At 40.2% G+C, this 25,435-nt stretch overlaps 1 long non-coding RNA gene across 1 annotated transcript in view; it reads right to left on the bottom strand.

Moving 5' to 3' along the window:
• The window catches only part of LOC145511091 (uncharacterized), a 277,792-nt gene that overhangs the window by 174,934 nt on the left and 77,423 nt on the right, over positions 1-25,435 (bottom strand). The window contains exon 2 of the long non-coding RNA XR_014057493.1: positions 18,001-18,099. This is a non-coding gene — a long non-coding RNA (uncharacterized LOC145511091). The remainder of the gene's footprint in view (positions 1-18,000; positions 18,100-25,435) is intronic.

Raw genomic sequence — 25,435 nt, 5'->3', positions numbered from 1 at the left:
AATGGCACCATTATGCCTGCAGTTTCAGAAGTGGCCCTCCTCTCATCCTGCTTTCAAAAGAAGCCCCTCCATTCACCTCCTCATTAAAACAGCCTCTCCAGAAAAAAGTGCTGAGACCACACAAAGCAGGACATTCATCACTAGGGCAACCCGTGTGCTCAGTGAGAGCTGGCGAGCACAAAGGGGCTTGCTTAAGGCTTTGCAGGGAAACTGGTTCTCTTCGCCTCAGACCATATTTCAGATTTAACGCTGGATTTCAGACAGGAAACAAATTCTTTTTTTTTTTTTTTTTTTTGGTTTTTGGATTTTGTGCACTAGGAATACTCATGAAGAATGAAATCATCCTTTTAATTTATTTTTTCAAAGCAGGCAAGTTCTTGGCTGCTATTAAGCACCGAATTTCATTTATCAAAACAACTAACACAATCTACATTCCATCCTGTTTTATACCATCCCATTTTTAGCATCTAAATTCAGTGTGGCTCATTGTCCCCCAGGACGTCCTGGACACTTCATGTGTAAGGACCATTCAGATACACTTCTTCCCAGCTCTGTTCCTACCTGCTCCCCCAACCCCAACTGCCTTTCACCCTGTCAAAGACCACACACAGACACAGACACAGACACACAGACACACACACACACACACACACACACACACACACACACACACACACCACACCACACATGTCTCAGGGCTGGTAGAAGCTTACCCAGCTATAGCCCAAATATAATGTGTGAAATGATGCAAGAATCTGGCTACAGCACTATCCACACATATAATGGAGTTTACTGAAAGTCATTTTTGTCTTATAAATCCTTTTAAGGGCTTTGAGATATTACAGTTACAAAAAAAAAAAAAAAAACCCTCCCTTCAGTAGAGGCAAGGGGGGCAAATTATCTTACAGCACAACATGTTGAGCTTTTAGTTAGTGTGGTTACCTAATAAACTCTACTTAATTTCTGGGCATCCTTATATATACCTCTTTCTTTTCCTGAACATGGAATAAAACCAGTATATTTGTCTGGAAAAATAATATTTTATCTCAGCTTTATTTTAATCTGCTGTTGACAAAGCTTTTTTCAGTCACTTTTCAGAGAAATATCATCTCCTGAGAAATCATCTTTAGCATATTAGAATCTCAAGCAGAAGTTCAATTGTGGACACCTGGGGCAATTTTCGCAGATATAGGATAGACTTCAGCTGGAGTGTGAAATTGCATCTTTTTTTGTTTTCAGTCTTTCTCATGTATTTCAAGGAGTGGGGTGAATTGGTTTAACACTCCTGTTTCATAAACTGTTTTTTTCATTTTGTTTAAAATCTATGCAAAGCACCTAAAAAATAGCAAAAAACTTAAAAAGAAATGCAGCTGAAATACTAACTCTTTCACATTCACCAGCAAAGAATTAGAGAAATTAGGGACATAACCAGACAGAGTTAATAACAACCAAAAGGAGTACCAAGTCCTGAGTCAGTTAACAGATTCCAAGATTAACAGGACATAAATTCTGCTCTGTAATATTTAGGCAAAAATAAAGACGACAGAGTATTTACCCATCTACAGAGAAAATTTAAGCGTCTAAGAATAGGCGATACCTTGTAGCTAACTACCTAAACAAGAGCTGTTTGCACTCTTCTCAATAATTCAATGATTTTCAAGAGTCCAAAAACATCCTGAAATCAAAATGTTTGAAAGTTGCTATTCTAATCAGATTGAGTACAAAGTGAGGAAACAGGGGCAGAGAGTAGAAGCAATGCTTTCAGGAACTCTGGCTATGAGATTAAAAAAAAAAAAGGATTGTTTAGAAGGGAACTTTGGAATCAAAGGTGTTGAGTGTGTGTGCATTTTAAGATAGGCAGTATTTAAATTTGAGCATGTTTAAATACAAACAATAAGGGTCCATTAAAGAGAGGGACGCTGTCTATAGATGGGAGATGGGGTAAAGAGAACATAATCCCTAAGAAGAAATAAAGAATTAGTCTTAGGATGGAAAATCTGTGAAATTTATCCTTTTAGCAGGAGAAAATTAGCAAAGGATTGATTCTGATGCTGAGGAAAAACCAGCGTTTGTAGGAGAAAGTGGAGGGCACTCTCATCTTATGGTCGCTGTATACTCTGTGAGTTAGGGGGCGAGGCTACGTGCTGAAGAAGAGGAGAAAGGTTGGGAGCCAGAGAAAAGAGGAGACAGGTGAGACTGGAGCATGTCTGAGAGCATTCCCACGGAGAATGTGAGATACACAGCTGGAAGCCACGTAGGATTGGCCAGGAAGCATTGAAATGTTGTTGACTGAAGTTAAAGACCATCAGCTTATAGTGGAGCAAATCAGCGGATTAATTTTGTTTTACTTTGCTGTGAAATATAACATACATACAGAAAAGTACATTAAATACATTTTAAAATTACATAAATGTTTCTAAAGTTAATCAATACCTTTATCCTACCAGATAAAAAGACCTTCACTGAGTTTACTCACCCACTATTATGTCATCATTATCATGTATTTTAATATTGTATTTTTCTCTATAATACATTATTATCACTTTATATAGTAACAGTTGATTGATATTTACCTACGTATTTATCATTTTCTTTCCTCTCCATTCCTTCTCTCATTTTAGGCCTTTCATTTGGGCTTACCTTCCACCAGAATTTTCTTTAGTGATGGTACACTGGCACAAACACTCCTTACTTTAATTTGTCTGAAAATAATCTTATTTAACCTTTATTTTTTAAAGATTTTTCTCAGGGTACAGAACTCTAACTTAGTTATTTTCTTTCATCACTTTGGAGACATCGTTCCACTGACTTCTGGCACTCATTGCTAAGGTTGAGAAGTCAACAGTCAACTGTTGATCCTTTTAAAGTATTCTAACATTTTTCTCTGGCTGCTTTGAATATTTTCTTTTTTGGTGCTATTCAGTTTTATTGTAAAATATCTAGGTATGAAGTCATATTTACTCTGCTTGAGATTTTATTAGTTTTTGGACCTTTGGGTTGGTATACTTCATCAGTTCTGCAAAATTCTCAGTCATCAGTTCTTCAAGTATTACTTCTGCCCCTACTCTCTCTCCTCAATTAAATAATATACTTCCCTCTATGACTTTTAACCTTGTTTTTATACTCTTGTCTCTTTATCATTTATTCTGTATATTTTTTCTCATCTATATTTCTATTCACCTTCTGATTGATTCTGTGGATAAGTTACTGTTAAATCCAAACACTGAGTTTAATTGGGGTTACATTTTGGTTTTCACTTCTAGAGGTTTTACCTGGCTCGTTTTCATCTGTTAGGCTAAATTTTAGAATTTTCTGTGTTTGCCACTTATTTTATAGTGTACACAAAAGTGTTTACAATTTGTGTCCAACAAATCCAAACTATGAAGTATTTGTAGACCTATTTCTTCAATCTGCTAGTCCTAATTTTTCCTCTTCATAATATTCTGTTGCTTTTGTTAAGTCGCTGAGTCATGTCCGACTCTTTCTGACCCCATGGACTGTAGCCTACCAGGCTCCTCAGTCCATGGAATTCTCCAGGCAAGAATGTTAGAGTAGGTTGCCATTTCCTTCTCCAATTCTGTCACTTAATGTGATTGATTTTATTTTTGACTATATACTTTTAATTTTTCCTGAAAAAAAAAATCTGTGGGGATTCCCTGAAGCTTAGCATCAAGTTACCTACCTCCAAAGAGATCTGAATTTACTTCTGCCTGGAAACCAAGGGCATTCCAGTCTAGAACCACCTTAAACCACATTTTTAACTTGAGGTTTCCCTAGACCCCCTTCAGGATATATGAACTTAGCCTGCAAATCTGCATACAGTTTGGCCTGTGGCCACAACTTTTCAAAAAGTAGTTTTTGTTTCCTTTTTTCCTCTTCTACGCATAGTTCCAAAACAACTTTTCCAGCAGTTTCTTTCTGATTCACCCTGAGAGTCTAGCCTTTTGTGATTATGGCTTAATGTGAGGAGCATCTGTTATTAGATCCCCCACCTACACTGGCCCTGGGTCTGAAATTATGACCCCTCACCCCTATGAAGCTGCCAAAAACAAGTGCAACTTTTCCAATGTTAGAAACCGCTTCTGGGCCAAGTGGCTTCAGTGTTCAAGTTACTCCTTTGAGATCCCAGTTGTTCTTAAATTTCAGCCTGGTAATTCCTTAACATCTTAAAAATTCTTCAATGTTTTAAATGAGGTACTTTAAATATTATATCCACATTTTAAAATATTTTCAGCAGGAGAAAATAGTTCAAATAATCTAGTCAATCATTACCAAAGTGAAAATCATGATATTTCTTCAGGAAGTGAAGTGAAGTCGCTCAGTCGTGTCCGACTCTTTGCAACCCCATGAATTGTAACCTACCAGGCTCTTCCATCCATTGGATTCTCCAGGCAACAGTACTAGAGTGGGTTGCCATTTCCTTCTCCAGAGTATCTTCCCAACCCAGGGATCAAACCTGGGTCTCCCGCATTGTAGACAGACGCTTTTACCGTCTGAGCCACCAGGGAAGTCTATTTCTTCAGGAATACTCATCAATTCAAGCACAGACACAGGGAAAATGGGCATTTTATTTCATTCAGGACTAGGATTTTGCCAAATAAGATTAGAAAGAGGATGTGGCAAGTCAGCTTAGGGAATTAGTGTTTGAAGTCTTAAATTATAAAATATGATCTGGATGAGAAAAATAGGAAATATTTGAAAGTAGAATGATAAACAGAGTAGACTTCTCATTGAGGTCAAAGAACTGATATGTTAGGAGCAACTTAGTAAGTTGTAGATTTGATGAGCAAGGTGAAATTGAAGGCAGTATACCAAGTGTCATTTGCTTTACAGAGCAGGATAATTTTCACAGAAGTAGAATTATGACAAGGCAGATCTGGAAAACAACCAGATGGGACTTCAAGATATGAAATGTTTCTTAGCTTTTATCATATCACTGTGGATTCCAGTGAGAAATTAAGATTCACTTTTCTCTCTTCAGGGATCAAATCAAAGCAAGAAGAGAGGCTAGGAAATGGTAGACAGTTTAACATTCAAAGAATTAGTTTTATTAATGGTCCAGGCAAGCGCTTCACAACCTGCAACATTTGGAAATCTCTGGTCTATCTGGAATGGATTACATGGCTTAGAAAAACTCTCTGGCAGTATGGCATGCTTTACACTCTGAACAACAAATAAAAATGCTTGAAGAATTTCCACAGAAAAGATCCAAGATACCTGAGCTCAACATTAGAAACCATCACAAAACTCACAAGTAGACAAGCACCCTACAGGCCAATGAGGAGCGAGCAGCAGAGTCAGACCTATAGCATCTTCATACACTTGAATTAGCAGCAGAGAATTTAAACTAAGTATGCTTGATATGTTTAAAGAGATAAAAAAGGAGATATAAAATATGAATAAGATGTCTAGGCATGTTTGAAAAAGAAGCAAACAGGATTTCTAAATCTTAAAAAAAATGTAATAATGAAATTAAAAATCCAATAATAGGTTTAAGAGCTGATTAGTCACAATGAGGAGTCAGTGGATCAGAGATATGGAGAACTATCCGGAATACAGCATGAAGACCCTAAGAGATGGAAAATACGAAAGAGAGTGAAGATAAATGAAAAAAACAATGAGAGATTCTAACATATCTAATTAGATTTTCAAGAGCAGAGATGGGAAGAGACAATTTCCTAAGAGTTTATGGCTAAGAATTGCTTAAAGTACAGCAAACCCAAAGCACACACACACAAAAAAACAAACCTCACACCTAAATTCATTTTAGCAATTATAGGACACCAAAGAACAGATAACCTACAAAGAACTGTATTAGACTTAAGCAAGTATTTTTTCTGTATTGAACCAAATAGCAAGTATTTTAGGCTTTACAAGTTTCACAGTCTTTATTTCAACTATTCAACTCTGTCATTTTTGTGCAAAAACATCCACAGGCAACATGTAAATAAATGACCATGGCTGTGTTCCAGTCAACTTCATTCATGAAAACAGACAGCAGGACACATTTGGTTCATGAGTCATAGTCTGCCAGTTCCTGAACTACAGAATGTCACCCTGACTTGGGATATCCAATAGATGTCTCCCATTCCCTCCCTAAAGCCCTCATTGCCCACCCAACCTAGTTAATCCTGTTCAACATGAGAAATCAGAACTAAGAGTGACCCTGGCTACTTGATTGGAATCGGCCAAGCAGAAAACTGCTCCCCACATCTCCAGCGACACTTCCCCAGTGTGCCCCAATATGACCAGTGTAGACAAAAGGAGCTCACAGAAGGCTATTTAGAATCTGCTTTTAGTGTCCCTCAGTCCTTATGCTCACCCCATCCCCAGGTCAAAGAGTGTAAGGCCCACGGACACATAGGCATCGGCCCATCTTTTTCACAGCGGGTACCGATATCACATCCAAGAAGCTAAATAACGGACCAGTTTATGAAGAAGGATTATGGCTACATTTTCTGTGACTATCCCACAACAGCAATGCCAGGAAGCTGAATATACCTCTGGAAGTACTACTATGGACAGTGTGTGAGATGACCAAATAGGGGAAAAAGCATTCTGAGGATGTCCTTTTATATCAGTGCTCAAAGAGGCCAATGGGGACTAACAAGGACCTTGACCAAAACTGCATCAGGCGGCGGAAGCAAAACAAAAAGCAAAGTTGTAAATACCAACCACCCCGAAGAGCACATTTCCGCAAGGTTCCCAGAAGTTTAGGCTGGCATTAATCATCGCTCCTAATTGCTGTCAGTTAACTCTCCTGAGCCCTCTCCCGGCTAAGCCACCGTCCCATGAAACATGTTGTCTTCCCTTGTAATGCATTTTCAGTCTTGCCAGTAACAGAATCTGTGGCTTTGGGGTTCTTTTACAAGAACACTGATCGAATTACCTGAAGACATTTTGGTGTGTTCTGGGTTACTGGGCAGAATTCCAGAAACAAATGCCTACATTATCCTCAAATAGACTACCTAACTTTTCAAGACGGCACAGAAGTAGATGTCTCTCAGGCATTTCCAGCTTAGCCACTGATAAAAGGTGCAGTGTATTTGACATCCTACTCTCTGTCCGCTAGGTTACACAGACTGCAGGTAATCTCATAACCTCTAAAACATTTCCAGTAAAGGCCCTTTATTGCCACAGCATCCGATGTTTGCCCCTGGAGATGCAAACAGACCAAGCTTCTTTTAGCCTAGTCCAGCACACTGCAGACTCCTTTCCCAGCCTTATAAATCTCGTTGTGATTTCCATTCCATTAAATCCATTCACTTAAGGAACTGCTGCCTATTCTATTATTTAAGTGCTCAGAAAAAAACAAATCAAACAAGCAAACAAAAACCTTGCCTCCTTTTCCCCCTGGAAAGTTTCAATACTTTGCAACATTTTGGAACTTCTTTCTAATGGTATCCAGAAAACCTATCCCTTAAAATATGAATAGCAGTATAGACTATGACAGCTCTGTAGTTTATTCTCCTGAAAGGTGGAGAAACTGAGACCTAGAGTCTAAATGGCTTGTCAAGGAGCAAACAGTGTCAGAATCAAGTACAATTTCATTCTAATGATTCATTTCCTACCATCTGATGCATATCTTAAAATCTGAGCTTTTCATTCGCGCTGTGATTCCAAGATTGCTAACTTCCTTTTCCCACACTGCTGACTATATTTATATGTGTGTGTGTATATATACACATATATCTATAATGTGTAGCACTAATAGAAGTTGATAATTGAATAGTCATCATGTCAACTTGACTTTCGTTTGACCTTGTGTCAGTGTTACTCAAAGTGAAGATATCAAGATGATAGCCCAGCAGATGCTGCCAAATGAAAAATTTGCTGCAATGAGCTTTTTATGAAATATTGAGGCTAAGCAGAGAACCAGTGCCTCTGATAAAAATACTCTCAGTCACTCTCCTCCCTAAATCACAGTGTGGAGGCTGCTGGCACTCTAGGTTTTCCACTGCCATCCTGAATGTGCTGAGCTGGGAAACATCCAAGATCAAGAGGTGACCTTTTTATTGCAGATTGTGAGATCATCTTCATTCCCATAGGTTTACATTCCAAACAAATGTTTCATTTTTGCAGGTTTTTTATTACAAATTTATTACAAATTCTCATTTGTACCAAGGTGAAGAAAATTTCTCACACTGAGCAGGAAAGGAGATTGCAAACTTTCTACCAGCAGCACCAGGAGAGGCAGTCAGATATGCATGGCACCCTGCGTTCTCCCACCTCTATGGTCATCGTAGTTGACCTTCACCCTCCCCTCAAGCGGCAAATCTAACATCACAGGCCTAAACAGGCACACAGTTTATTATCTAGTCGACGCCTTTGACCAATCACTGAGTGAGGTCAGCCTCAGTTTAGAGGAAGAAAAGGAAGCCATACCTAGAGATGTTGCCAGTGGGACAAGGAGGCTTTCCTGTGCCTAATGAGTGTGGCGGTAAAGACCATCTGGGATTCTTTCAGTTCTTGTATCACTGGGTGGGGCACTCCAGATCAGGTGACATTGACTGGGCACCCAGGAGGGGCTGAGATCACGTTCTCGGTCCTGCTGGACACCGTCACTCAAGGCTTGGCAGCTTCCGCAGGGATGAGCTTAGGAGATAAGGGCCATGCAGCTCTCCCCTGAGGACACAGAGAGCCCGCAGCCCCTCCACTCAGCGGCACGGAGCAGTGGCCAGTGTGCAAAGAGGCAGAAGGTCCAGCTACAGTTCAACTACTCCCTGGCGACACCACGGTAACCTTCAGCTTCACCGACTACAGTGGCCCCGCTGTTCTATTCCTGGCACGAGGCTCGTGCTGGCCAGGATTCATTTCTTTCTATTCAGCTCAAGATGCAGCCACACAACAAAATGCAGAGGGACAAGATTTCCTGAGGCTTTCAGGTGCACTCGGCCTGGCAGGCTGTGGCTTGCTACACTTCCAAGTCAGGGGTGAATCAATGAAGGTACCAATTGCTTCCAGACTCCAGTCAGCATCCAACAGAGATCTCGAATTAGTTATTCAGGAGACAGTTAAGGATCATTTGAGTCATTTATGCAACAAATTATTTCAGAGCACCAACTATGTCCTCAGCATGTGCTCAGCCCTGGCTGATACAAATATAGATAAGACATAGACGGGAAGAGTCCGTAGGTGAGTAAGAGAGAGAGCAGCATGCATGCAATGCAATGCAGTGAGCACAGGTCGGAGATGCGTGCAGGAACCTCAGAAGATCAGCGTCTACCCCGCTCGGAAATGCATGAGAAGGTTTTCTTAGGAAAGTATGCCCAGGAAAGGAGGGGAGAGGGATTAAAGGGTGTGTGTTACAAGCAAAAACAAATACAAGCAAAGGGAAAAGATCTTGAAGCAGAACGCTACTGCCTGCAGCTGGCTACTGCCAGAATACGTCATGCATCTGCACTAGAGGGACGGGGGCTGGTCAGCAGTTAGGAACCCAGGTAGAGGTCAGGTTAAGGAAATGTTAGTGTCCCATGCAAGGAAATTTATTCCACAGGAACTGAGAAGCCACTGAAGGCTTTGAGCAGGGAGGAGCATGGTCACTATGCACTCCTGAAACATCACTCTGGCAACATCGTAGAGAGCGCTCAGGGGATAAGAATGAAGAAGAGGAGGACAGCAAGGAACTTATCTCAGAAGCCGGGATACACAGTAGTGAGGTCTTGACTCCTATAGCGGACCACCAAGTCTGGAAACCCCAGGCATTCTCATTTATACACAGTGTACAAGCAACATTTTTCCAGTGGTCACGTATGGATGTGGGAGTTGGACTATAAAGAAAGCTGAGCACCGAAGAATTGGTGCTTTTGAACTGTGGTGTTGGAGAAGACTCTTGAGAGTCCCTTGGACTGCAAGAAGATTCAATCAGCCCATCCTAAAGGAGATCAGTCCTGGGTGTTCATTGGAAGGACTGATGTTGAAGCTGAAATTCCAATACTTTGGCCACCTGATGCAAAGAGCTGACTCAAAGGAAGAGACCCTGATGCTGGGAAGGATTGGAGGCAGGAGGAGAAGGGGATGACAGAGAATGAGATGGCTGGATGGCATCACCGACTCGATGGATATGAGTTTGAGTAAACTCCGGGAGTTGGTGATGGACAGGGAAGCCTGGCGTGCTGCGGTTTGTGGGGTTGCGAAGAGTCGGACACGACTGAGCAACTGAACGGATACTAACTGACTGATGATACAAGCAACATTTAACCCACTGCAAAAAATCTACTGTGTGAAGTGTTCCTAAAGTTGGGATTCTTCCTAAAGCAAATGGAATTAAGGATAGAAAAGGTTGAGAAATTCCATTCACTTCCCCAGTTGCCCAGGCCTGATTCTGACCCCATTCCATGATGGCCCAGACCAACCCCTACCTGACTGTACCTGGCTTGGTTCTCAGGATGTAGCTGAGAACATTCACATGGATGTAGTGGCCACATCCATGACCACTGCTCATTTTCCATGCCTCCACCAACTTCTAAGGACTCGCTTCTTATCTGTTTTATGGTCATTGTCATGTCTGCCTCCTCATCAACTGACCTACAGAGTTGGCCCCTCCTTGACAGCTCAGCTCTGTGGTTGTTCAAATTCAATGTGATATAATGCTTGATGAGGGTGAAGAGTAAATCCCAGCACGCTACAGAGGGATGTGCACGGTTCTCTTCTTCCTAGTAAGAGAACAGCAGGCATTGCAGTCTCACGGGGAGAATGTCTTTCAATCTTAAGCATTGAAAGGCCAGTCCCGTCTCCTTTTTAGGGTATCAAAGACAAGGAATCATCCTCTCTTCACTCCTTAAGGGGTACTGTCATTCAAGCTTGTCAAACAGCCCGCACTCTCCAGCCTTCCGTCATCCCCAGGCGGCAGAGCCCGTGTTGAGGCTCTTGGCTTCTCGCCGAGACTGGCTGAGCAGAGGTCTCTCTGGGCTGCAGACTCTCCCTCACTAGGCGACACTTCCTCCTGCTGCCAGCCCCCTACCACCCCTGATGGTGATAGAAACTTTCCTTCTCCTTTTCTGCTTTCATTGAAAGAGTAAAGAGAAAGAAAGCATGCCTGCCACGTTTTTGTACACCTTCAGTTCTCCTCTCCCTTCTCAACTCTAAAAAAAAAGCCAAGGAAACAAGGATCTATCCCTCGCCTCCTTCCCACTCCCCACTAGGGAGCCTCAGCGTTACTTTTTGGAAGCCAGCTTGATGGAGCAGAGCTTGAGACAGATAACCTCTGCTTTCCCCCCTGGTCACAGTGTCATGTGACAGTATAACTGCTGCTTTCTTTTTGTTTCTTCCCCGAGACTATAAACTCCTTGAAGAAACTGTGACTGTTTCCTCATCCACCCTAGCAGTGTCTGGGGTTCCATGGTTGTGCAATTAATGTTAATGTTGACTGAATAAATGCCCAGGGCCCACTTCCACTCGCATGAGCAAATGACCATTCAGCTGGGCCTACAATACACCCCAAGGCATTCTGAGGGTCACACCTCTGGGATACTCATGTCCTACAGGCTGTTCTTTGCATGATTTTGAGGTCAATGTTTTTTCCTTCCAAGATAGTCATGACCCTAGGCAGGTGTTCTTGAATAGCAGATGTTTAAAAACTAATCAAACAAAGAGAAAATTCTGCACAGCTACTCAAAAGTAAGAACTAGGAAACATGCATCGTGAATAAGAAGTCAGTGCACGTGCTGGAGAGGTGGCGTCGGTGGTGATTTTAAGCGACAACACCTGGGCTGACGCTGGACAAAGTCATAAACGGCACTTTGTCTCATGTGCTCTCTTCTTCCCGTTGCTATCGTTTCCCATCACAGTTGCTGCCGTGGAGCCCACTGACACTGGAAGACACTCCTAGCTGCATGGCATTTACGGTGAAATCAGGACTGTGTCAGGTCATGTCAGGCCAGGCATGAGGCTAGTGGCAGTGGCAGACTTTATTTTGGGGGGCTCCAAAATCACTGCAGATGGTGACTGCAGCCATGAAATTAAAAGACGCTTACTCCTTGGAAGGAAAGTTCTCACCAACCTAGACAGCATATTAAAAAGCAGAGACATTACTTTGCCAACAAAGATCCATCTAGTCAAAGCTATGGCTTTTCCAGCAGTCATGTATGGATATGAGAGTTGGACTATAAAGAAAGCTGAGGGCCAAAGAATCGATGCTTTTGAACTGTGTTGTTGGAAAACACTCTTGAAAGTCCCTTAACTTCAAGGAGATCCAACCAGTCCATCCTAAAGGAAGTCAGTCCTGAATATTCATTGGAAGGACTGATGTTGAATCTGAAACTCCAATACTTTGGCCACCAGATGTGAACTGACTCATTGGAAAAGACCCTGATGCTGGGAAAGATTGAAGACAGGAGGAGAAGGGGACAACAGAGGATGAGATGGCTGGAAGGCATCACTGACTTGATGGACATGAGTTTGAGTAAGTTCTGGGAGTTGGTGATGGACAGGGAGGCCTGGCGTGCTGCAGTCCATGGGGTTGCAGAGTTGGACACAAATGAGCAACTGAACTGACTGAACTGACTGTGATTACTTCAGAGATGTGTGATCATTTATTAAGATTTAAGGAGATCTTTTTCTGAGACACTTGAGAAGAGATAGCAGGAGTGGGGGAGAGGGGACGTTCTTTTTTTTGTTAATTTTGGACCTGGAAAAGCTTAGGTCTGGAGTGGCCACTGTACCACCAAAAAGAGCTGAAAAATGAAGTCAGTTTTGAGGTGAGGCAAGAGCTGGAGAACAGATCTCGGTGCAGTCCTTTGAGCCCTGGATCAAACACACCTGAAATTGTATTGCTCTGTGAACCAATGAAATTCCTATTTCCTTTGGGCTTCGTCATTTGCAATTTTAAAAATGGAGGGATATATTTGACAACTTAGTAACCAAGTGAATAGACAAAGCAGAACAAACTATATGAAATAGTATGAGAGATAATGAGTGCTTCATTGGAGAGTCATGAAGAGAGGCATCTACATGTAACAGGGCAGACTTCTAAAAGGTAGTAGACCAAGATTGTCAGGACTTAGTGTGACCACATGAGTACTCGGATGGAAAAACAGGTATGAAGATTCTGCCAAATCTGATGTTCAGAGGAGCATGGGAGGCAAATAAGAGGGCAGGGACTCGGAACCAACAAGGCACCCCAAGGACAGCCTAGGAGGTCCTCGGGCTCAGACCTGACTGACACTAAGGTGACTCACAGACCAACGTATACACCTGTCCTCTGCCCTCCTGCTTTGTTAACCCTCTGATTTCTGGTCCTATCATTCTCTTCTTGCCGACTCCATTCCAGCCATAATGGCCACCTCATGGGTCTTCCAAGTGCATCAAACATGCTCTCCCTTGGGGACCCCTGCCCTTGTTTCACGTTCCCAGGAGCCTCTCTCCCCAGATATTTGCATGGCTCTTGCCTTCATGTCCTGCAGGTCTCTGCTCAGGTGTCAACATATTAGACAGGTCTTTCTGGATCAGTCTATCCGAAATAGCAAAACTCCACCACCAACCTGATTCATTCTAAGCTCCTTTCCCGCTTTCTCTTTCTCCATAGTGCCTAATACTATCTGACACACTACGTGTGTACTGTTTATTTGTTAATTGACTTTCTTTAATAGGAAGGAGTGTGAGGACACAGGCTTGTGTTTTTTGCTGCTATATCCCTGAAACCTAGAACAGTCTAGATGACAGTATGTGCTCAATAAACTGTTGTGGAAGGAAGGCAGGAAGAGAAGGAGGGAAGAAGGAACCAAGATTTGGCAGCCATCACTGGGGCACTGAATCCTAAGTCTGTGTGAGGGTCTCGATTACGGTCACCACTTAAAGAGACTGAAGTGGAAGCTTGCCTCCCTCAGGGTGCCAGGCTCCACTTCCTCCTACCAGTTCCGTGACTACCCTTTGACTACCATTGAACCCCTGCTAAAATAATAAAGGTTGTTCACTGATAGATTGAAGGTAAAATTTATTTTAGATGTCTGTACAATTTTTACTGTGTTCAGTAAGGATTTCCTTAGTGCCTAGGATATGCATTAACTATAGTATAGGGCTAGGAGCTGCTGGAGCTACAGCAGAAGAGTGGAGAGGATGCCTGGTGAAGCTATAATCTCATTTACAATGTCATTTCCTATTGGAGACCTAACAGTCTTCAAAACTCAAAGAACTGCAGTTATGGTCACATCAGAAGTGGTGAGGTTTATACCTGGGAGTAAGAAGCCTTATCCACCCCTCTCAGTGGTAGGCTAGAGTTGGCTTACAGCGGCTCATGAAAGCCAATTGATTTTTCAGGACAGTTGTTAAACACAACCACTATTTAAAATTAAATTACTTAAACTGCAGTTATACAAATTAAAAACAAAGGTAGTAAAAAATAAGTAAAGTCATCCCTTTCTAGGATTTTATTACACCTTATTATTAATTTATGCTCTCTGGATTGTTTACACTATTATTATCATCACAGTCACACTACATAATGGCAAGCTACTGAGCACCTCTCCCCAGCTCCACATTCCACAATACCATATTGGAGGCCTGGAATCTGTCATGGTGAAAGTATTTACACCATGGAAATCGGCAAATTGCTACAAACCAGGGCTTAATTCATTGTTTTGGTGATTGTCAAGACTTAAAGGGGTGGAGGAACTGTGAGTAGTGTTGATTAGAATTAAAAGTGCATCATGTTTATAGCTGTCACACTGTGAAAACTCAAAATGTTCTTCTAGTATTTGAAAACTGTTACCCGAGTCAGCAAAATGTAACTTACATCACTGAGAAATGCAGTTTCAAAATATTTCTTTGCTTTTTCACTGTATTCGTGTTGTAACATGACATTCATGTCATAACTGTACCTGCTCATCAACTGCAATCATAGCTGATTAGGGACACAAATGTTTGGCAAAAACCAATAAAAGCATTCTGAATAATGAAGAGGGTTGTGTATTTTATTACTTGTAAATAATGTGCTACCCATCCTTATATCAGAAAAATGGATAATAAGCTAATGGATGCACAAACTGGCATACTTCTTTTTCAGCAAGCTGGTTGTTAAATATTTCCAGCACACTACTGCCCACCTTCTTCCCCTACCTATATTAAATCACTTCGTATGACATAATAAGAAATGTGAATTCAGTCTCTATGCCAAATTCCTAGCACAGGGTTCCTAAAACTTTTGTGATTTCCTGAATGATAGGGGTAATAGAAGCATCTTTTATTTTGCACTTTTTCCTCACTCCAGGTTCCAGACAGAGAACTTTTATTAAGATCAGTAGAGTCCCTGGAGTGACCAGAGTGGTTTTTTGTATGCTAATGAGGTAACTGGGAGCCGGGGTCCCTCAGAAGCTTCAGGCTAAACACCAGAAAAACCAAGGCATGATTAGAGGATTGGAACTTTCAGCCCCACCTGCCAACCTCTGGATAGGGGGAAAAGGATAAAGATTGATTTGATCACCAATGGCCTGTAATTTAATCAATAATGACTATATAATGAAGCCACTAAAAGCCTCTAAAAAAATGGAATTTAGAGTTCCTGGGTTGGTAAACATACCCACATGCCAGGAGTGTGACACACCATCATACCCCAAGACATAGAAGCTCCTAAATTTTATTTTTATGTATAATTGCTATTCTATTTGTTGTTGCAGCAGAAATCATTAGTGTTCACCAAAATTCGTATGCTTTTCTGTGCTTTCCAGCCTTTCAGTTAACTTGGGCTGTGTGAATAGTGCTACCCAGTGGAATATGCACGGATGTGACATGCGACCTTACAGACCAAGACAATGAAGAGCTGATGCGTCTCCTTTTCTGTTCCCCTGCCTGCTCAACTCTGGTCCAGGTGGCATGGTTACCAAATAAAGTCAGTCCACGCCGCTGAGTCATCTTTTGGGTGAGAGCCACACGGGAGCGTCAGCTAAGCCACATCAAACTTTGAGCGAGTATGAAATAAACTGTCATTGTGTCAAGCTACTGATATTTTACATGTTTGTTATATATATAGCCTATGGTACACCTATGAAATTCCAATTTACACCAATATGAAATGATATCAAAAACAATAAGCAACTGAAACAACAATAAATTTATATACATAATGTACCATAACAAGGTTTTGGACCCTGCTACCTAAATCAAATGCCAGCTCCACTAGCATTAGAGCTTAGACACGTGACTGACCTTGGATGCATTCCTTAACCACTCTGTGTTTCTCATGTACAAAATAGGACAGTGGTGATGATCAAATGAGCAATGTCACTAAATCTGGATGTTGGTATATATTAAGTGTATACAAAATGGGTTATGTATGTGAAGAATAATTTGAACTTGTCAACATAAAGTTCTTACTATCACTCACTCAAGTTTATCAAACAAACTACAAAGAAACATATTTAATGAAACCATACAGCCAACACTAAACTAGATTCTGAGGACACAAACATGAAGGAAACATGGCTCTATTTTCATAGAACTCACATTAGTAATGTGATTACTGACAACATACAGAACCATGTTCTGGGCTTCACAAACATGTCTTGTTCCAAAAGTATGTCATTCCCGGTGCCTTCTGGAATGCAACTTGAGTATTCTGGCATAAATAACCTAGCCTATATAGCTGATGTGGTAGAAAGAACATCAATCCCCCAATGTACTTCAGTTTCCCCTCTCCAAATTGTCTCGTTTGCCTCTTAGAACAAGGATCTCATTAAAATTATTCTACTTAAAAATCCTTACTATATCTCCATTGATTGCATATAGAATAAAATATTGTCGAGTAGCAAGAGCTGCCTGCAACCCTAAACTATCTGCACCCAGTATCCTCTGATGTAGGAGAATGAGGGAAATAGTCTAAACAGAACTGGACTGGAAACTCTGAATACAGATCTAATTCTGCTTCCTACTGTCTTTGGAAACTTGGGTGAGAAACTTCACTTCTCTAGATCTCAGTTTCCCCTTAAATACAAAGGAGATGTTACTTGTTCAAGGTTGAGTCAAATAATATCATAAGTGTTATGAGTTATCATTTATAAAATATAAAGATACACATATAGGTAATGTTTCTGAAACTTTAGTGTAGGAGAAAAAGTCCTCTGAGGACTCTGTTAAATATATATTCATCCAAGCACCTTTCCCAAGAATCTTGATTCAGTAAGTCCAACCTAGAGTTAGGAAATCTGACTTTTTGCTAAGCACTCCAAGTAATTCTGATGTAGGTAGTCCATGGACCACACTTTGAGAAACACTGATGCAAAGTATTATAAGGGCTTCCCTCGTGGCTCGGTGGTAAAGAATCTGCCTGCCTGTGCAGGAGACATGGGTTCAATCTCTGGGTCAGGAAGATACCCTGGAGGAGGAAAGGGCAACCCACTCCAGAATTCTTGCCTGGGAAACCCCATGGACACGGGAGCTTTGTGGGCTAAGTCCATGGGGTCACAAGAGTCAGACCACGACTTACTGACTAAACAACAACAAAAGTATCATAAATTCCAGAAGGAAGAGTCCTGTCCAATGTAACTATTACTTGACTCAATAAAAATATATCTTCGGCAATATCTTTTATTTTTTTTTTCTTATTCCAGAAACAGAAACTGTTGTCAGACTTCGTAAACTGGAAACATGTATTTACTGAGAAACCCAGAAACATTTACTGAGAGACCCAGAAAATTTAATCTCATTGTCTTTTCATTTCATTTTAGTCTTTGGGAAAAAAATTAAAAATACACATTTACTCCCAATTTAATGATAAGGAAACTGAGGCTTAGATGTTGCAGAAACAAATTTCAAATCTCTGGTGCTATCTGGAATGGAATTTGAGAACTTTTGGAGCCTGAGTATAAACCCATGGCCTTTCCATTTCTCGTGGATGCCTCCTAGATGGAGCCAGAATTGGCCAGAAGCCAGATTCTGTAGCTGCTTTTGAGGTGTAAAGGCAGCTATTATCAGTCCTGATGAACTTCAATTCACAAATCAATATTGTTCCATTACCGGTTCTGCCTCCAGACATTTTTTGTATTGTGTTTGAAACATAGAAAATATTACCTCTACTGTAGTTATTTCTCTTCTCCGAATTGACCACGTGACCCAAGGCAACTTGTGGGAGGTTGAATGGAGGCTGGGGCTGTCCCTAAGAGAGTTGCCCTGTTAAGAGATTCAGAGGATGGTGAATAATTCTTGATGGTGATAATTCTTGAAGTCCTGTGGATATTCTATTCTACCTTTCAGTGAAAAATGTAAATAAGGAGCTGAATATATATGAATATATACTTATATTTACTGAAAGCCCATTGGCAAAACAAAATTAAGCTATCTAAAGGACTTACACGTTTGCCACCCAAGTGTTCTTTGTTTTGTTTTTAAGCTATCAATAAAACAAATGAGAAAGTATCACACAATCTACTGACCAAAGTACACAGAAGCCTTAATAAAAAGAGAGAACTTATCTCTCAAACTTAGTTTATCTTAATATTGTGATTAATAGCTATAATTAAGCACTGTAAAATTCAGAGGTACATGATCATATAGGAAAAAATCATTTTCATATATGAAAATAATAATGCCAATATAATTTAAATTCCAAATAAGTCTTTATTTTAATAGAGGGAAGAAGCATTCCTATTTTTATTTACTCCTAGGTGTCTGCTTAAAGCTAAGTGGCTACAATACATTAACCGAAGAACTTTTAGGAAATGAGGCAAATAAAAAAAAATGCAGAAAAACATTTTAAATATAGGGGAAAAAAATCCCATGCACCATCCTATAACTCACTATTCACATACACACACACACACACAAAACTGTAACAGATGTGCAACTGAAGGAAAATTTTTCTTGTGCTAATCTGAGCTAACAGCTGTTATTAAGGCTGACTCTTTAATACTTTTGTAATCACTTCTAAAAACCAGCTTTTCAAATGTCGAAAGGAGAATTTGCAAATAGGGAGGGAAACTTTAGGAATATAAATTTGTCTGTTCTCAGTACTGAAGCTCCTCACCTTTTAAACTCACAATCAATATTTTTCCATTACCAGCTTTGCCTCCATACACTTTTATATGGGAGCCTTGAAATATTACTTCTGTTGTGGTTATTCCTCTTCACTCTAAATAATCACATTTTTGAAGGAGATCATATAGCATCTTGAAATTCTTATATTGCAGGTAAACTTCAAATGAATATATCTCAACAAGCAAATGTCCTGGCGACTCAACCAACGGGCTCTATACGTAGTGATAAATAAGCAGCACAGGCTTTACAGTCAGATGGTCCAGATCTAAATACCACCCTCACCATTTTGTGATGCTGGATGAATTATTTAAGCTCTTTGAGCCTCTCTTTCCTTCTTTGAAAAATGGAATAATAATAGCATCTACCGATACCAGTATTGGACTATAAAGAAAGCTGAGCGCCGAAGAACTGATGCTTTTGAGCTGTGGTGTTGGAGAAGACTCTTGAGAGTCCCTTGGACTGCAAGGAGATCCAACCAGTCCATCCTAAAGGAGATCAGTTCTGAATAATCACTGGAAGGACTGATGCTGAAGCTGAAACTCCAATACTCTGGCCACCTAATTCGAAGAACTGACTCATTAGAAAGGACCCTGATCCTGGGAAAGATTGAAGGCAGGAGGAGAAGGGGATGACAGAGGATGAGATGGTTGGATGGCATCACCAACTCAATGGACATGAGTTTGGTGATGGACAGGGAGGCTTGGCGTGCTATAGTCCATGGGGTCGCAAAGAGTCGGACACGACTGAGCAACTGAACTGAACTGAGCTGAACTGAACCGATATCAAGGATGTCTTGAGGATTAAATGGTATACACATATATATGTATGTGTGTTTCCCTGGTGGTTCAGTTTTAAAAAATCTGCCTGCCAATGCAGCAGATGTGGGTTCTACCCCTGGGTCAGGAAGAAACCCTGGAGAAGGAAATGGCAACCCCCTCTAGAATTCTTGACTGGGAAATCCCATGGACAGAGGAGCATGGCAGACTACAGCCAAGGGGGTCTCAAAAGAGCTGGACACAGCGACTAAACAACAACAATATATACTTATGTACATGTGAGGTATATGTACTTGTGTGCATGTACACATGTGTGCATGTATACATATGTGCATGGCTTAAAGTCGTGACTAGTACATCATATGCCTTTTTTAGGGGTCAGATGCTACTGTTGTTATTTATTATTTATTGTATGTTATTTACATTACAAAACTACCATGAAACTTAACCTACAGATCAGACTGGGGCATTGATTAATTTAGAATCTGTGTCTTTGTAAACATTAACTCATGAGAAAACTCCAGGTAAATATATTTCTTTTTGTTTTTCACTGAGCACTGTTTTGAGGAAGTTAAATTTACTGAATGGACTGAATGACTGGTGTTGTGTACACACAGGGAGAATGTGACCATGACTCATCTCGAAGCTGTTTTATCAAATTCACTTCTCTATCACGAGTCAGAGGACATCAAAGATTTCTACAATTTCACATTCAGTTTGTGGCAACCAGGGGGATTTGGTTGAGTTAATTACTTTAATGACATTTCAGTTGGTGCTTATCCAGTACTGAAGTAGAAGGTAGCATTGTTTTCTGCATTCTTTGACGAGGGTTGTTTTGCGGGCTGGAACTAATTTCCTATAAGTCTCTGAATTGAGTTGATTGTTGGCATGGGAGAGTGAAGTGTGGTTTTCCAAAGGAGATAAAGAGATTATGTTTTCAACCAAGTTTTCCAGAAACTAAAGAGCCGTATTCTTTTACCATGAGTAATGCAATTTCATTTTTGTCTTCACTAACAAAAATATACAGTTTTGTCTTCACCAACAAAAATATATATTGACAAAAAATATAGGAAGTATACATAACTGCAGGATTATTACTCTTCCTTATGCTAAATTAAAAAAAAAAAATCCAACTCTTCTTTGTAGAACATAGCTATACTTATTCTTTTTCAAATAGTCTTCTATCTCTGCCCTTTTTCATCTATCAGACATTTTTTTCAGCATTTAATGGAATGAAAATTAAGTGGCTCACATCAAACACCAACATATCCAACTGAGTGAGCTCCAGCTTAGGAAGAAATACGTTTTTTTTAATTCCCTCCTTCTAAGTCCGTAGAAGGACTAAGTGTGAACTTTTACAGAAAAAACTAAATACGTGGATTCTTATACTGCTTTTCACATTTCTCAGAAACTCGGTGGTAAACTTTTCCATATCTTTAAATTCTGCACAGCCTTGAGGCTAACATATGAACCCTCGCTCTTTATCTGCCTTGTCATTGGAGATATCTTTAACAATGCATGAGTTTTAGGTGATTAACAAACAGCAACTGAAATTCACCAGATAACAGAATAATAAGGCAACTGATAGCACCTTTCCTGCCAGATAAACATGCCTCACAGAAAGTTAAACTGTCAGATACCTACAGTTTCATCTGTTTGAAAGCCTGAAATGTCAAAATTCAGCTGCCAATACTAAACCGTGGCTTTCAAAATGCTCTATGGTGTGCTAGGCCCTTAGAGCATAAATTCCAAGAAGCAACTGAGCTGCCTTGCAGCTTGACAGCTTATCCTACTTCTGGGAGAGCCTTGCATCTGTGCAAGTCCAGTGACTGCAGCTTTTTTGTTTTAAGGAGCTGCGATTGGGGCACATACATGCCTCCAGGCTCTGTCAGGACTCTTCGTGACCCCATGGATCTTCTGTCCATGGAATTTTCCAGGCAAGAATACTGGAGTGGGTTGCCACTTCCTACTCAAGGGGACCTTCCTCATCCAGGGATTGAACGCATCTCCTGCATCGGCAGGCGGATTCTTTACTGCTGTGCCACCTAGTAACCCAACTGGGGCGCAACCTCTCACAAAATAGCACAGAAGCCATTGGATGCTAGAATATTCCAAAGTCTTCTGAGGTCTCTGGAGAGGAAACTAAATTCAGCTCCACGAGTTGGATCACAGCTGGGCAGAAAGCACTTGGGCACTACTTCAGCCAAGATTCTCAAGGTGGAAAATGATATCCAGGGACTGCTCCTTCCTTGCCGGTGACCCTGCTAAGTAGAAGCAATTTCCCCGATTACAACTGCAATTTCTCATCAAGCATTACATAACCCATACCATTTCATCTGCCTACAATAAATTATTCATGTCGTTTGGGAATTCGTCTGGGAGCTGCAGATCAAATGCCCCATTTGCTGCTAAATTATTGTTAACATTTTTCTTTCTCTTTTTTTTTTCTGATTTATTAGTTGTTTACACAGAGTATTGCTTGCATATAACTCATTTTCCTCAGTGTTGTTTTTCTGTAAAAAATTACATCCTTATTTTCTCTTGAATCCTCAAGGGCAAATTGAAGATTCTCTTTGGCCCTAAAAAAGTAGAGTATCACCCTCAAAAAGTCCCATTATATACAAAAAATTTCTCAATTGATGCTATCCCATCGAAGTCTTGAACACATAAGACGCTCTTCTATGAAGACAGCAGTGTGATGGAAAGTAGTCTGATTTTTACCCCATCTCCTCTGCTTCCTAGCTGTGAGACAAGAGGCAAGGTATATTCTTCTCTTGGTCTAACTGGTTTAATCTCTGTTATGAAAGTACTGTTAGCACAAATTTTGGTAACTACCATAAAAATAAAATTAACTAATAAATAGAGTGTTTAAACCAGCACTAAACATTTAGTAAATGCTTGTTAGTATTAACTGTTGTTTTTTATTTACTTAAAATAAATGTCACATTATCCTGATTTGATCTTTTCGGGAATTCATTATTTTAAATGATAATGAAAGTGAGTCTACAAAACAGTGGAATTATTGTACTTTTAGAATGTGTGTTACTACTAATATCGCCATGGAAGTTAATCATTAATCTATCAAGGACTGGTAAATTAGTAGCCCAAGGCATGCGTCTAGGAAAGGGAGAAATTGCCATTTACTCGGGAAGTATCAGCAGAAATCACAGAGCTCCAGCTCTTATCAATACAAGTGAACATCCTCTGAGGGCCTGCCTGGACCATCCTGGTTTTGACTGTTATTTCTCCTTTCCTTTCTTGTTATTTTGTTTATTTGGGTCCTCCCTCTTTTCTTTTTGGTGAGCCTGGCTGAAGGTTTATCAATTTCATTTATCTTTCAGAAAACCATCCCTTGGTTTCAATCATCTTTTCTGTTCTTAGTCCCTATTCTATTTATTTTCTCTCTGAGCTTCATCATCTCCTTCCTCCTATTGGCTTTCGGCTTAGTTTGTCCTTTTTCTAACTCTTTTAGGTGGGAGATTAGGCTGTTTATCTGAGACTTTTCTTGTTTCTTGAGAAAGGCCTGTATCACCATAACCTGCATCCCATTCACCTCGGAGTGCTGTTTCCATTTGCACTTGCGTATTTTCTAGTTTCCTCTTTGATTTCTTCATTGACCCGCTGTTTTTTGTTTTTTTTTTTTTTTTTAATTTATTTATTTTAATTGGAGGCTACTTTACAATATTGTAGAGGTTTTGCCATACACTGACATCAATCAGCCATGGGTGTACATGTGTTCCCCATCCTGAACCCCCCTCCCGCCTCCCTCCCCATCCCATCCCTCAGGGTCATCCCAGTGCACCAGCCCTGAGCACCCTGTCTCATGACCCATTGTTTTTTTTTAGTAGCATGTTATTCAGTCTTCACGTTTGTTCTTTTTCCATTTTTCTTTCTGTAATTGATTTCCAGTTTCATAACGTTGTGGTTGGAAAAAATGCTTGATATAATTTCTATCTTCTTAATTTTCTTAAGGCTTGTTTTATGGCCTAAGAGAATATTCCATGTGCACTTGAAAAGAATTTATATTCTGTTATTTGGGGATGTAAGTACTGTAGATATAAAGTCCAACTGGTCTATTATATCACTTAAGATCACTGTTGCCTTACTGATTTTCTGTCTGAATGATCTGTCCACTGATGCAAGTGGGGTGTTAAAGCCCACTACTATTATCGTATTATCATCAAATTCTCCTTTTATGTCTCTTAGCATTTGCTGTATCTATTTAGCTGTTCCTGTATTGGGTGCACATATGTTAACGAGTGTACTATCTTCTGGTATTGGTGCCTTTATCATTATATAATGCCCTTCTTTGCCTTTTGTTACAGTTTTTGTTTGAAAGTCTATTTTTTTCTGATATGAGTACTGTTGCCCTTCTTTCTGGTTTCCATTTGCATTAAATTTCTTTTCCCACTCCCTCACTTTCAGTCTGTGAGTCTACTGTAGGCAGCATATAGAAGGGTCTTAAGTTTTCTTGGTGGTGTGTTGTTTTTGTTTTTTCAATCCAGTCAGCTGCCTGTGTCTTTTGATTGGAGCATTTAGTCCATTGACATTTAAAGTAATTATTAATGAGTACATGCTTATAGCCATTCTGTTACTTGTTTTTCCATTGGCTTTGTAGTTCTTCTGTCTTCATTTCTTCTCTTGTGCTTTGATACTTTCCTTTAGTTGCATGCTTGTGTTCCTTTTTATTTTGTGTGAACCTATTGTAAATTTTTGATTTGGGTTGTCATAGGGTTAGTATATGTTGACCTGTAACTATATCTACTTGTTTTAAACTGGTGGTCATTTAAGTTCAAATACACTCTAAAAAATCTACATATTTTTACTCCCCTACCCTACATTTTGTGTTTTTGATGTTGTATTTTACATCTTCATGTTAATCCCTTAACTGTTTACAGTAGTTATTGTTGCTTTTGTAATTTTTTGTCTTATAATATTCATACTGGCTTGTTTAAGTGATTGATCCTCAATCCCTGATATGTATTTGCGTTCCCTAGTGGGATTTTCCCTTTCCTGTAGATTCCTCTTTTCCACTTAGAGAAAACCCTTCACATTTCCTTTAGTGGAGGTTTAGTACTGATGAACTCTTTCAGTTTTTGCTTGTCTGAGAAGTTCTCTATCCCTCCTGCTATTCTAAATGATATCTTGATGGGGAGAGTATTCAGGGTTTTCCCTTTCAGAACTTTGAAAATACCATGCCTCTACTTTCTGCCTGCAAAGTCTGTGCAGAGAAATCAGCTGACCGCCTTAGGGGGATTCCCTTGTATAGGACTGTTTTATTCTTGCTGCCTTTAGAATTCTCTAACATTTCCTTTTTAATTATATGTCTTGGTGGATCCTCAGAGATCAATGCAAAGAAATAGAGGAAAACAACAAAATGGGAAAGACTAGAGATCTCCTCAAGAAAATTAGAGATACCAAAGGAACATTTCATGCAAAGACGGGCTCGATAAAGGACAGAAATGGTATGGACCTAACAGAAGCAGAAAATATTAAGAGGTGGCAAGAATACACAGAACAACTGTACAAAAAAGATCTTCATGACCCAGATAATCACGATGGTGTGATCACTCACCTAGAGCCAGACATCCTGGAATGTGAAGTCAAGTGGGCCTTAGAAAGCATCACTATGAACAAAGCTAGTGGAGGTGATGGAATTCCAGTTGAGCCATTTCAAATTCTGAAAGATGATGCTG

This window comes from Giraffa tippelskirchi, chromosome 6 (genome assembly GCF_054371585.1).
Source record: "Giraffa tippelskirchi isolate mGirTip1 chromosome 6, T2T-mGirTip1v1.2.pri, whole genome shotgun sequence".
Classification (NCBI taxonomy): domain Eukaryota; kingdom Metazoa; phylum Chordata; class Mammalia; order Artiodactyla; family Giraffidae; genus Giraffa; species Giraffa tippelskirchi.
Note: the sequence above shows the minus strand (reverse complement) of the source record. Positions and strands in the feature narration are given on the sequence as shown.